A 14,140-nucleotide genomic window follows, 5' to 3' on the forward strand; every position below is an offset into this window, starting at 1 on the left:
ATAAATAAAGATCAAATGTTAAAAAGGAACTTGCTTGACATTGTTTTTCTATGTCAGTGCCTAAGTTACGTGAAGGAACGGGTGATTGATTGGCTAATTAAGGAAGTTGTTTTTGCATGTCAAACTAAATGTGGTAGGTAATTACATAACTAAAGCAACCTAAGGAAAGCGCGGTGGATGTGACCTTGGGTCCATCCTATGGAAGGGTGGTCCCAGTTGGCTGGGAACTTTTCTCAAAGGAATTGGCAGCAAGGTAACAATGACCTAGAATCTAGAAAGCTAGAGTCCCGATTTATACTGTTTTAGGGGAACAGAATGGGACTATGCCTTACGGGCAGAGAGGTCGAGCTTTGCATGCCTCTCATTTCCCATTCTCTTTGAAACAAGTGCAGTATAAATCTGCTTCAATCCTGACGTTTCTGCGTAAAGTAGTTCGTCTGGAGCTCGACGCTAGCTACCTTCTAGGAACTTGATCATTAGGAAAACCCTAATTCAAGTCGGTCCTAAGTGAGAACGGTTGGAATGCTTCCGCTTCATGGCAAACTCAGGAAGACCTAGATCGCAAACCCCGTGACATTCCTTGGGAGTGTCGGGTGGCACTTTCTAGACTCTCTTCCTGATGGGCTGCTAAGACGTGTCTTGCAAGTGGACAGGGGGACACGTTACAGTTGGTATCAGAGCGAACCAACGAGTATCTAATATTTACAAGGAAATATAATGAGGAGAAGTAGAGCAAATGTTGATGTTAAGAACATTTCCTTACTTACTTATTGATGCTGGCCTGCAGAGTCGCGAAGCATGGAATAAATTCTTGGTGTTCTAGGTTATGTTTATGACTGCGATGCATGCTTCGGATTATCAACGGAGGCTAGGTATGATGAATATCCTAGACCGCATCTACAATCCTTCACCTCTGTACGTGGAACGAAGATGGATAGGTGATTCACGAATTTATTACATAGCTGCCCAGCGACTTGCGTACCTTTGGACCAACTTGAAGAGAATCAAGTGGATGGAGGACTTAAAGATCGTGAAGCTGTTCATCTTTATTGAGGCTCACGCAAACGCAACCCTACATATCAGCGATCAAAAGGTCAAGCAGAACAAGTATGTGTACGAGGAAGTGACTCGAATAATCCATGCTGACAGAATCAAGGTGTTGGGACGTTATGAGAAGAACGGGTATCAAAGGAAGGGATACCCTAAGCTTCCTATGACCTATTTATTCCTGAAAATCCATGACTCCACTCCATATTATTACTCAGTTCCCATAGTCGAATGTAACAGAATCTTATTCTCCCCAAATTAATGTATCAGCTTGCTCTACCTTCCCAAATAAATGTACTTGAAAGGGCTATGCCCACATGAATGAATAAGATTTTTTATCACTATCTGCTTGGCTGTAAGTGTTGGTAAAGGAGTTAAGTGATTAGGCCACTTGGCTAAAAGCTGAACTGGGCATGTTAATGTAATGTGAGAATCGTTTAGCAAGTAATTAACGTAAAGAATCTTATTGCCCAGGCGCAACCGCAAGTGCAAACTCCTAGTCCGACCCCTACACCAAGTACGACATTAATTCAAGAAAAGAAGTTTCTTCTCAAACAAATCAAGCCACCAGAATCGATGGTAAGGGAAGGACCATCCAAACTGATGCCGAGATCTGGATCGAATCCATGGAGGATTATTTCGAAGCAGTAGGTACTGCACCTGCTAACCAAGCTATGCTTGCCAAGCTGAAGCTTATCGGTGAAGCAAGACTTTGGTGGAAGCAATGGTGCAGAGACCAAGGGATCTCGGAAGGGTCAGTTACTTGGGAGAAGCTTAAAAGAGCTGTGCAAGGGAGATATCTATCACCTGCCTACCGCACTCAGAAGATGAACCAGTTCTATGAACTGAAGCAGCTTGGTCTATCCCTTGATGCATACTATTCAAAGTTCGTCTCTCTTTTAAAGTACACGCCACAAATGGATATGACACAACAGGTGTCAAAGTTTTGTGCCGGATTAAACCCACCCATAAACACCCACCTAGAATCAATGTGTCCAACAAATCTACAAGACGCGCTCATTCAAGCTGCACTGATAATACAGGAGGTGCAAACCAAGCCAAGGAATAACAAGACTTGGTCTTACAGGGATCAAAACAAGGGAGTGTATAGGTCTCAGACCAAGAGAGCGCAGGGCCAAAACCAAGAACAAAGGAAGAAAGCTAGGGCGAACACTGCTAACAACTTCATTCTTGCACAAGGTAATGGCCGCAATCTCTGTTGCTTCCATTGCAACGAGCCTGGTCACTTTAAAAGGCAATGTCCTAGGCTTAGCAAATGACAACGTCAAGGGCCATTCCAAGGAGCCGCCCATGGACAAGGAGCCACCGTCATGGCCAAAGGGAGAACCTCCAGTGTTTCCAACAAGGAGCTGTGTGATGAATAAGACCCAACCATGGAAGCTAAGAGGGCAACAGTTCATACCGCTCTTCACAAGAAAGGCCCGAATCGCCAATTCTTGGTGATTCAAACTCCATCGGATTATCAAGGTAAAAGCTTCAAAACCTTGATTGATTGTGGCAGTACACATTCCTTCATTTCACTAGTCTGTGCAAAAAGATTAGGAATAGCCACAAATGATGCACCTACCTTACTTGTCGAATTAGTAAATGGTCGTGAGGTCTCTTGTACCAGGCAAATTGCTAAGGTGAAATTCCTACTAGGTGGAGAGTCGACTATGGTCAGATTTAGGGTAATGAACCTGTGTCCACGAATGTTTTCTCGGTATGGATTGGCTAATACCCAACGATGCCACATTCACTATAGAAAGGGCCAAGTTTCATTTCAAAACTCTGAAGGGGAACTAGTCACAACTCAAGGAGAGGCTGGGAGGCCAAAAATTCAATTGGACAAAGCAACACGGATATTAAAAGGAGTTAGAAAAGGGCTACCTGTCTATTTGATTAAACTAAATAAGCTAGATCATGATCAGGAATCTAGGGAAAAACCTTCACAGTTAAAGGAATACGCAGACATATTTCCTGAAGAGCTGACTGAACTTCCTCCTCAAAGGGAAGTCGATGACCAAATCAAGCTAGCGCCAAAAGTTGCGCCAATCGCAAAGAGACCATATAGAATGTCTATCCCGGAAGTGATTGAGCTGAAGGAGCAACTCAAGGAACTTTTAGACCAAGGCTACATCCATCCTAGCAGTTCGCCATGGGGAGCTCTAGTGCTGTTCCAGAAGAATGGTTGAATCAATCAACCATTAAGAAAAAATACCCCATTCCAAGAATAGATGAACTTCTTGACCGTCTTCAAGGTGCGAAGATCTTCTCTAAGATTGATCTCAGGTCTGGATATTATCAGATAAGGATCAAGGAAGAAGATATCCCAAAGACGGCATTCAGCACAAGGTATGGACACTTTAAATTCCTAGTCATGTCATTCGGGCTGACAAATGCTCCTGCTACCTTCAATAGGTTAATGCAGGATATCTTTAGGCCCTATCTTGATGACTTCGTACTCGTCTTCTTTGACGATACCCTAGTCTACTCCAAACAGGAAGAAGATCATGAACCCCAGCTTCGCATTGTTCTTGAAACAATGAGAGCACACAAGCTTTGACGATACCCTAGTCTACTCCAAACAGGAAGAAGATCATGAACCCTAGCTTCGCATTGTTCTTGAAACAATGAGAGCACACAAGCTTTATGCCAAGAAGAAGAAGTGTGCATTTTTCAAGAGATAGACTGAATATCTGGGATTCATTGTATCAGTGGAAGGAATTTCAGTAGATCCGGCCAAGGTCTGGATTGGCCAACACCAACTTCTATCAAAGAAATACGTAGTTTTCTTGGATTGACAGGATGGTACAGGGTCTTTATCAAAAACTATGCTTTGATTGTAGCACCTCTGACTGATCTACTAAAGAAGCAAGTATCAATTGTATGGTCACCTGCAGAACAGACCAACTTTGACAAACTAAAGCAAAGATTGGTATCAACACCCATCCTAAAACTTCTGGATCTTAGTAAGAAGTTTGAAGTGATAACTGATGCTAGCGCACTAGCCTTAGGATGTGTACTCACGAAGGTCATCTCGTAGCATACTCCTCAAGGAAACTGAAGAGCCATGAAAGGAACTATGCTACCCATGATCTGGAACTGTTAGCTGTCATCCATGCTCTCAAACTTTGGAGGCACTACTTGTTGGGTAACAAATTTACCTTAGTAACGAACCACAAGAGTCTTAAATGGATTTTTACCTAGAATGAGCTCAATATGAGCCAACGTCGATGGATTGAAGTGCTAGACGAATATGATTTTGAAATCAAATACCAGTCTGGAAAGGAGAATGTAGTTGCCAATGCACTCAGTCGTCACAAGGCATTTCTAAATTCTCTGATTTTACAAGATCCAGCAACCGCAAGATCTCTAGCCACAAAGGTATCCATGCCAAACAACCCAATTCTTGAGCTAGCTAAAGAAGAGGCATGTCATGACCCAACCTATCAGAAATTGCTAAGGGAGATCCCCATCAAGGATCAAGACCCGAAGCTACAAACAAAGTATCAAGAATTCTCTATCAATAGTGGACTTGTCTACTATAGAATGAGATTATGTATACCGGCTAGCCAATCACTCAAGTAGAAGATACTTTGGGAAGCCCATGACTCCCCTTTCTTAGGACATCATGGCTATGCCAAGACCCTTAATGCAGTCAGGAAGAGCTACTACCAAAATGTTTGTCTTGTCAATGCATTAAGGTTGAACATGTCAAAATGCCAGGGAAATTGCAACCACTTGACATTCCCCAAATGAAATGGGAATTCATTAGTATGGACTTTGTTGTTGGCCTGCCCCAAGTTCAGGGAGGATACAACTCCATTATGGTCGTGGTTGATATGCTCACCAAGGTTGCACATCTTATCCCTGTTAAGTTAAACTATAAAGCCTCAGACATCACAAGGTTATTCATCAAGGAAATATTCAAACTGCATGGGTTACCCAAAAGGATCATTAGTGATCATGACTCCCTCTTCACCTCACACCTCTGGAGGGCGATCTTCGAGGCCATTGCGACTCAACTCTGTTTCAGTACAGCTTATCATCCCCAAACTGATGGTCAAACAGAATGAGTCAGCCAAGTCATTAAATATATGCTTAGGGCACACTGCTGTCGCGAACCCAAAAAGTGCATTTAATATTTGCCACTGGTTGATTTTGCCTACAATGCTTCTTACCAACAAAGCATTCAGATGATCCCTTTTCAAGCATTGTATGGGCATGATTGTCGTACTCCTTTAAACTTCTCGGATCCAACCTTGAGGGTTGAAGCTTCAAAGTAGATGCTAGAAGACATGCATGACCAAATCAAGTCAATAAGATAGGACATCCAAGCTGCCAAGGATAGGAAAAAGGCTTATGCAGACCTGAAACGAAAAGATAGATCCTTTGTTGAAGGCGATATGTTCTTCATTCACGTACGTCCAAAGAAGAGTTCCCTATCCTTGGGTGAATGCAAAAAGCTAAGTCCAAGGTATTGTGGACCCTACAAGATTCTCAAGTGCCTAGGGCCCAATGCTTATAGAATTCAACTCCCCGAAAACCTAAAAGTTCATAATGTATTCCATATCAGCCTACTGAAAAAGTATGTGCCTAACCCTAGTCATGTGCTTGATGATCAACAAGTTGTAATACCTAGCCAAGGAGTCCTTGAGCTACGACCTGACAGATCTTAGATGTTAGAGAGAAGCATTTGAGATCCAGGACCTTGAGAGAATACATCATCCAGTGGAAAGATTACCCCAAAGAGGATGCCACTTGGACGGAAGAAAGTACTCTCAACCAACAATACCCCCAGATCTTATCGAGATGAGGACATCTCAATTCCTCTAAGGGGGAGAGAATGTAATATTTCCACACGAAATATTAATGATCCTAGACCCCGCACATCCCGTGCAAGAGCAACTTAAAGTAATCTCCCACAACAATAAAATTTTGGGCTAAGTACTCCCTCCGCGTGCACTAGCAAACTCCAGCCCACGTTGTGCATAAGAGGCCGTGGCTCAAAAGCCGTAGTTCCACATGGGAACACCCTTCATGGGAAAAGAAAATGGATAAATTTTTGGCAAATTTTGTTATGGATAAACTCCCCTCCCCTTCAGCTGTTCCATGGCGGGGGAGAGGGAGTGTGAGAGGGGTGGGTGTGGAGTAAGAGAGCATGGGGGGAAGGAGGCATGCAACTAGCCACGTGTGTGGCTATTCCCCCCCCTTCTACATATATGAACCCCCCCTCTCCAAAGCTTGGAGGAGGGAGAGAGAGAGGGAAGAATCGTGCCGTGCTACTGCCGCCGTGGGGGAAGCTACCTCCGCCATCCGTTTGCTGCCGCCAGTCTGCTGCGCCACCGCTTTCACCATCGTCATCATCATCAGCATCATTATCATCATCATCTTCGTACTCATCCTCATCTTCCTCCTCTCCCAATCATTTTCTCTCTCCACGTCATCTACTGTGGACAGAAGCTTAGAAGCTTCTATTAGAAGCTTCCATTAAGGCTTCCATAAGCCTTGTGCACACCATGCCTCCCGGGTTTTAAATCCGTGTTTCCCAAATCCTAACTCTCGTGTTGTGAGAAAGATCCCAAACAAAAAGCAATTTCAAAAATCGAAAGGGGGACCAAGGGAGAGTTACTGAGCCGAGATTTGATTCGTCAATGGCTCCCAAGCAGAAGACGAGAGGAGCGCACGCGGGAGCTTCCGAGTACACGAGTGGACAACGCCCCGATTCCTAATGCCCAGGTTCCTAAAAATAATTCCGCATGAAAAGGATGCACTAGGCATGTTTAATTTTCGTAGCCAAGTTTAAACCCATTGGGAAATTTATTTGCTTGCCCGATTTACAGGAATTAGTTCCATGTCATGCATTTGAATTTGCTTGCGCTTCCGTGGTCAAGTTGCATTCTTGAATGCATTTTGCATAAGTTAAAAGGTGGATTTGTCTAAAGGCATCCTTGTTGCCTCACGAAAAGAACAGCGCATATAACACATAATTTCCTAGTTGTGACTTGTGTATAAGATAATCTTAGACACCCATTGAATGATGTCCAAATAGTCGCAATGCATGGAAAGGAAATTATGAACTTTGCAAATTGCATGGGAAGATGGTTACATTTTAGGTCGGGTTAAGTGCTAAAGGAAGGATTAATTTAATGATGGACTCATGGTATTCCCTCATGCATGGTGTCCTTTTATCAAAGTTTGAATGCATCTTCATTGAAAATATTAAATCTTTGACTTCGTTGCATCCACGAAGGGTTTATATGAGTTAGCTCTGAATGTTAATCATTATAGTATAGGGCAAGGAAAAGAATGATCTATAAGTTGCATAAAGGCAAAAGGTCTATGGCTAAAGTTGCATACTCGCATGTAATGATGCATCTCACCTATTTTCCAGTTAGTACTTGCAAATTTAGAAGAATGTATTTGCATCCTTAAAGAAAGATCGTCTCTAATCATGGGTTAGTTAAATCAACTAAGTAATTCGCGTATAGTTGAGTTGCTCACATGAAATCATAAAGGTACGATTAGATTGCATATGACGATCACCTCAAAGTGCTAGGTAGGGTTAAGTTACGTTAAAATTCTGCCTAGTATCGCACTTGGGATGCCGATTTAATATTTCTGATCCCAAAGATCCTACCTACATTCCCGAAAATGTTAGGGTTAGCTAAATGCCCATGCAAGAATGATCTAGGGTTCTCACCCTAGTGATCGGATGACCAAATGCTAGACTTCCGCAAGGAAACTAGGAGCCCTAGGGCCAAAGCGTTATCGGCCTAGTAGGGTTAGGGTTGGATTGGATCAAGAGGACTCCCAAACCCTACATCTTGACCAGGTCCTACGCAAGAGGCTGACGTGACTCGAGATGGGATCTCGAGGCTCGCATACTAGTCTACAGGCGGAACTTGGAATAGCGATCCCTAAGGATTGCTGGAATAGCCTTCAGGCGAAATAGCCTTTGGGCTGGATTATATGACGTATTCCAAAGACTGATAAATAAATATCAAATGTTAAAAAGGAACTTGCTTGACATTGTTTTTCTATGTCAGTGCCTAGGTTATGTGAAGGAACCGGTGATTAATTGGCTAATTAAGGAAGCTTTTTTTGCCTGTCAAACTAAATGTGGTAGGTAATTAGATAACTAAAGCAACCTGAGGAAAGTGTGTTGGATGTGACCCTGGGTCCGTCCTACGGAAGGGTGGTCTCGGTTGGCCGGGAACTTTTCTCAAAGGAATTGACAGCAAGGTAACAATGACCTAGAATCTAGAAAACTAGAGTCTCGATTTATACTGTTTTAGGGGAACAGAATGGGACTATGTCTTACGGGTAGAGAGGTCGAGCTTCGCATCCCTCACGTTTCCCATTCTCCTTGAACCAAGTGCAATATAAATCTGCTTCGACCCTAACGTTTTTGCATAAAGTAGTTTGTCTGGGGCTCGACGCTAGCTACCTTCTACGAACTTGACTAGTAGGAAAACCCTAATTCAGGTCGATCCTAAGTGGGAACGGCCGGAATGCTTCCACTTCGTGGCAGACTCGGGAAGACCTAGATTGCAAACCCCGTGGCATTCCTTGGGAGTGTCGGGCGGCGCTTTCTAGACTCTCTTCCTGATGGGCTGCTAAGATGTGTCCTGCAAGTGGACAGGGGGACATGTTACAATTTCGTGCATCCGCACCTCACTTTTTTATTTCATCACCTAAGATGCACTACAAGAAAAGGAAAAGCTTGTTTTTGCACTGAGCACTAGAAAGCACGAAGCACAAGTTGTGAAAAATATTGACGACTGCTTCCAATAACAAGGAGCTCATCATGAGACATAATAACATCAAGGAACCCACTACTAGGAGAAGATTTCAAAACATAGTTTGCTACTTGAGAGCCCCATCAGTAGAACACTAAAAGGACACGAAGATTCGGAAGGTGACAACATAGAGGATTGAACACTGCCGGAGTTACTCAAATTGATCGACGACCTTGTGGAGCTGGAAGTGGGATCAATGTCAGGATCACGAGGGGGACAAGGAGAGGATCGCAACTAAACTTGGGGGAATTCCCAGTCATAGTGCAAGAGTTAGTCAATGAGTATGACTTGTTGACTAGGACAGTAGTTCAAGGTAGGCCAGTAGAGAAAGTGGTAGCAAACCTAGAAGAGGAAAGAAAGGCGATCAAAAAGGTGCTAGAGAGCATAATTGCCTATAACTACGAGCAAAAGGCTAGGAAACTCCAACAAGATGCAGACATGTACAAGGCCTGGCGTGTGCTAGCCCTGGCTGGTGCAGCAAAAGCAGGACCAAATGCAGAGAGAGAGCGAGCAGTAGAGGCTGACTTATCATTGAGTGGGCTTGTAGCTAGGCGGCTCATGGACAACATGTCTACTGAGCAGAACGCAACAGCCTTAGTCACAGCATTACTCTCGGGATTAGGGTTCACGCAAGGGGCAAAGTGGCAATCTAGGATCCTTGTCGTAGCAAAGCAACTACACAAGTATGAACCTAGAAATTATCCATATAGCTTTGTGGAGCAGTTCAAACAATTTTGTGAAGCAAATGGCCTCACAGACCTTGTGCAATGCTCTCAAGCTTTCGGGTTGTGTTTAGGTAATAAGGGGAGAATTTGATACACTAGTCTAGATGCAGCCAAGCACATGAACTTTTCCTGTCTTAAAGACCATTTTATCAAGAGATTCTCTGAGGCAGGGTACTCTGACAACCTCATCGTCCGGTTGATGAATGTCAGTCTGAGGGAAAAGGAAGACGTAGGAGACTACGTCACTCATGTGCGTAGCCTTTTCAAGAGGATCCCGGCCAATGAGCGACCTAACGAGAAGGCTGTGTCTATCATATTTATAAATGGAATTTGAAGCAAGGAGATCTATAAGGCCTTGGCTAGTAACTCCACCCTACACAGGGATGTGTTAGCTAGAGTTTTTGAAGAGGCAATAAGGGTGGACAATCAGCTTAGGGAGCGAAGCATGAGGAACTCCAGTCGGGACAGTACAAATCAGAGAGCTCCAGAGCGGACAACAGCTTTGGGAGAGAGAGAGAACTCTAGCATACAGGATAAGGAAAAAGGTGTTGACCAAGGCTAGGAGCTGGCTGAGGTAAGAATGGAGCTTGCATGATTGCAAGAACAGATGAGGAAGCCTACACAGTCTCATGTGCAGTGTATACACTGTGGTGGAAACCACCTCCCAGCTGAGTGTCAAGATCTTAGATCTAGGCTGTGCTCGAACTGCGGTAGGTTCACTCATGACGCATTGCATTGCAGATTGCCTAGGAGATTCCCATATGCGTAGAAATACAACCCTCCATACTTAGGCAACAGGCCACCTAACCTCTTTGGCAGGGGAGCCCAGCTGGCACTTCCAGCACCAAATGATGCAAGACCGCTAGAGATGAACCCAACGGGCATATCCAAACTACCACAACCCTATGTAACTGAAACACCAAATGACGCTCTTGTTCACGATGTGGAAGAACCTAGTGAAGAGGAAACCTATGTGAACCCATACATCTCCTATGACAAGGAAGGCAATCCAATCCTGATGGACTATCGATCAGTACCGGTAATGGCACTGGGCAGAGGAAGAGGTAGAGGCTTTCGAGGATCAAGTCAAGATCCAATCTTATGTGGTCAAGATCCAATCTCATGCTGGACTTGCGATCATCCAGGCCATATTTCATCACGCTGCTCGAAAAGGGAACATGCAAACAAGGACAAAGCTGACCTTCAATGCACCGAGTGTGGGATCACACACTTATTTCCTGACTGTCCTAGACAGAAGCCATCAGCTAGTTCTACCAACCTGCACTCTGTACCCTTGGGATTATTTGGTGTGGAGACCTTTGGCAATGAGGATACACCCATTCCACTGCAGGTCATGACGCGAGCGCAGACAAAACAAACAAGCATCTCGTTGCCTGGGCCAAGTAACCTAAATGCAGCCTCGTTGGGAAAGAAAAGACAAAGGAGAAGGAGAAAGAGAATAGACGCAAAGATTACCCTTAAGACTGAGGAAGCTACAACTTTAGTGGCAGGAAAGGGGGTCACTGACGCCGAGGCAGAGACCTCGGCTCCTAAGACAGCAGAACTAGGGAGTGCCAAGGTAGGGGAGTGCCCCCATCCTAGACGGCAACTCGAGGCTATAGCCAAAGTTAAGGAGTGGGTCAAGGATGCCCAGGAACACCTTAAAGATGTAGAACCCATACTGGAAGACCGAATGGAAGACCTCTCTAGTGTGAGTACACCCACTTCACCATCGCGACCTCTGGGGAATGCACCCACACCACAAGAGATGCCGCAGAGGCAAGACCAAGGAGAAGCTTGTCAACAAGCTAACCAAGACATATGGCCAAAGAATGGTGACCAAGGAGGAAGCCAACCACCCAGCAACCTCCTCACCACTTTAGTAACCACCCCAGTAACTGTGAGACTGGGAGATTTTCTTCGGCAGCACCCTCCCTTATGGCAAGAATTAAGGCACTGGATGAAGGGAAGAGGGGAGCATACTACCGCTGACTTGCAAGAGCAGGATGCGGTCACGCAGATTCCAAGCCTAACGCTACACTCGTCTCCAAGGTCACTACATGTCAACACTTTCTAGGAAGGCACGGAGATGCATGCAGTCCTACCTATCTTAGCCTTGGGGGATGCAACACGAAAAGGAATCATAGACATAGGCACTAGGGTCAGTGTCTTGAGCCACGCAGTTCTACAAGCCTAGGGAAACCCACCTGTGGAAGCGGCTAGGTTCAATGTTACATTGGCCAACAAAATGAAGGTCAGACCATTCGGGGTCCTAAAGAGCTTGGCCAGTGAAGGTCGCAGGAGTGCAGTTTTCCATTGTTATGAAGGGAGTGGACTACGATGTACTGCTAGGCCAGCCTTGGATGAGGAACGCGCGAGTTATTGAGGATTGGGGGAACTGAGAGGCTTGACCTAGGACTTCTTGACGAACCCCTTGCTTCTGATGTTCACGCGTTGCCATGTACTTGGGAAGATTACGAGTTTATGACCATCAAATTTCCCAAAATTGCGGCCGAATTAATCGCTAATGGAGAAATCTCAAAGGAGCAAGTTGTTCTCAGAAGACTAGTCACCTCTTACCGCAAGCATGCTTGCTCTACAGCTGAACAAGAACTCGAGGAGCTCACGCAGCTTGCTAGCTCCACTTCTTCATTCTTACAACTGTGGTATGCCTTACGACTCCAATGGGAGAAAAAAGGCCACTGTATCATGACCAATGCTGAGCAAAGGAGGGCAATCAAAACAATTGAACGCGATCCTACTTATGTGGCACCTGTTTCATTTAGAGTTTTGGCCATTACACGCAACATACACTTAGATGATCAGGTGAGAGTGGAGTTTTGAGCCTGGGATGTGCCTAAAATTTGCCAAAAAAATTTGGAATTTAGGGGAAAAATATTTAACATTGAAGGCGGCGGTTGCAGCTAGGATGTTTTAAGCACCAAGTGAAAGACGACTTTTAAAAGGCGCCCGAGCGACACTTGTGGATTTTTTGATACTTTTTTAGACTGCCATGCGGGATGTCAAGAGTTGCTAGTCAATGCGGGATGTCAAGCCGCACGCCCAGGATTTTTTAGAGCTCGAATCGGATGCCGGATGAGACAGTGGCCATAAATTTGGCAAGATACGAAGAGGTGGACATTTGAGAGGACCAAAGGGGGGGTGCCCTTTGGAATTAACCCCCCCCCCCCCCCCCCCCCTCCCCTTTCAGATTTTTGATCAAGAACATGAAGAAAGCGTGAGAAAATGGCTCCATCAGCATGCAGTGAAAAATGTGCCTCCTCTCTCCACATGATGATTTGCAGGCTGAATGTACCCCATAGATACGACAATGGGGCTGATCTTCTCCTTCTTGGCTGATCTTATCGCCGCCCTTCACACATGGAATGGCTGTGTGGATGAAGAGAACTGATTCTAGTCTTTCTCTCTCCTCCCTCTCTCTCTTCTTTATGGGCTGTTCATGTGTACCATCTTGAAAGAGGAACCGGGGATGGAGAATGAAGGAAATGGTGATGGAGATTGATGGAGTTGCTGAAGATTGAATTACAGCATTGGATTGAGAGCAATGGAGGCTCCGTTTGCTGAATATGCAATCATTCAAGGCGTCTCGGGTTACATAAAAACACGGTATAACCATTTTTATGAAGAAAATGAAGGATTTTTTATAGTTTATGATGATAACTATGTTCTTATTGGATGAAAATTTATTTTTGTGATGTTTGCATTATGAGTAATGGCTTTTCATCAGAAAATTTTGGTTTTGCAATGATTTACATGCTTTCTTTAATTCTCGTAAACCCAAAAAGCGGTTTTTAAGTGGTAAAATGGTAGTTTTTCCGTTTCGGGTGGGGAAAAGGTGTTCCCATGGGGGGAATATGGAAGATAAATTGAATGTTAGTATGCTGAAGTGATTAGAATAAGAAAAATCAAAAAATATCCTATTTTATTGCTAAATAAATCAAGAAAATGGAGAAAATAAGGAAAAAATAGAAATACGTCTTGGAAAAATAAGGAAAAATATAAGGATTGTTTGTGGATGTATGGTAGTGGTAAAGCATGAGGTTTAGCCTCAGTTTTCCCTATCTCTTTGTCAAATTTTGTGATTTATTGCTTTTTCTACATCAAAATATAACAAAATGAACCTCTACACCTATGCAACGAAAGCAATACCTAAACGAAGGGGGTTGGGAGGTTTGAATGGTGTGATTTGCATGCTGATTGTTGCTAATTTTCTTATGCACATCATGTCATAGAGTTCGTGGTATGTTAATTAAGAGGATAGTAGCACGAGTATTGTCTCGGTGCTATCCTTTCATCGCCGCAACGGGTTAGTAAATGCATTTAAAAGCCTGATTGTGCACTAAGCACGTTGCTGATTTTAAAATGATGTTTGAGCACTTTAGAATCATTCACTTTTGCATGTGCATGATGATCATGGTATCGGAATATAAAACCTAGATGCATAGCACCTATTTTCAATGACAATGACTACGTTTGAGTGTGGAAAGGCATCCTAAGCCATAGGATAGACGTTCGGTTCTTGGGGGACTATCTAGTGAGGAA

This window comes from Lygodium microphyllum, chromosome 23, assembly GCF_053477565.2.
Source record: "Lygodium microphyllum isolate KBCC chromosome 23, Lygodium_microphyllum_v1.1.10, whole genome shotgun sequence".
Lineage (NCBI taxonomy): Eukaryota > Viridiplantae > Streptophyta > Polypodiopsida > Schizaeales > Lygodiaceae > Lygodium > Lygodium microphyllum.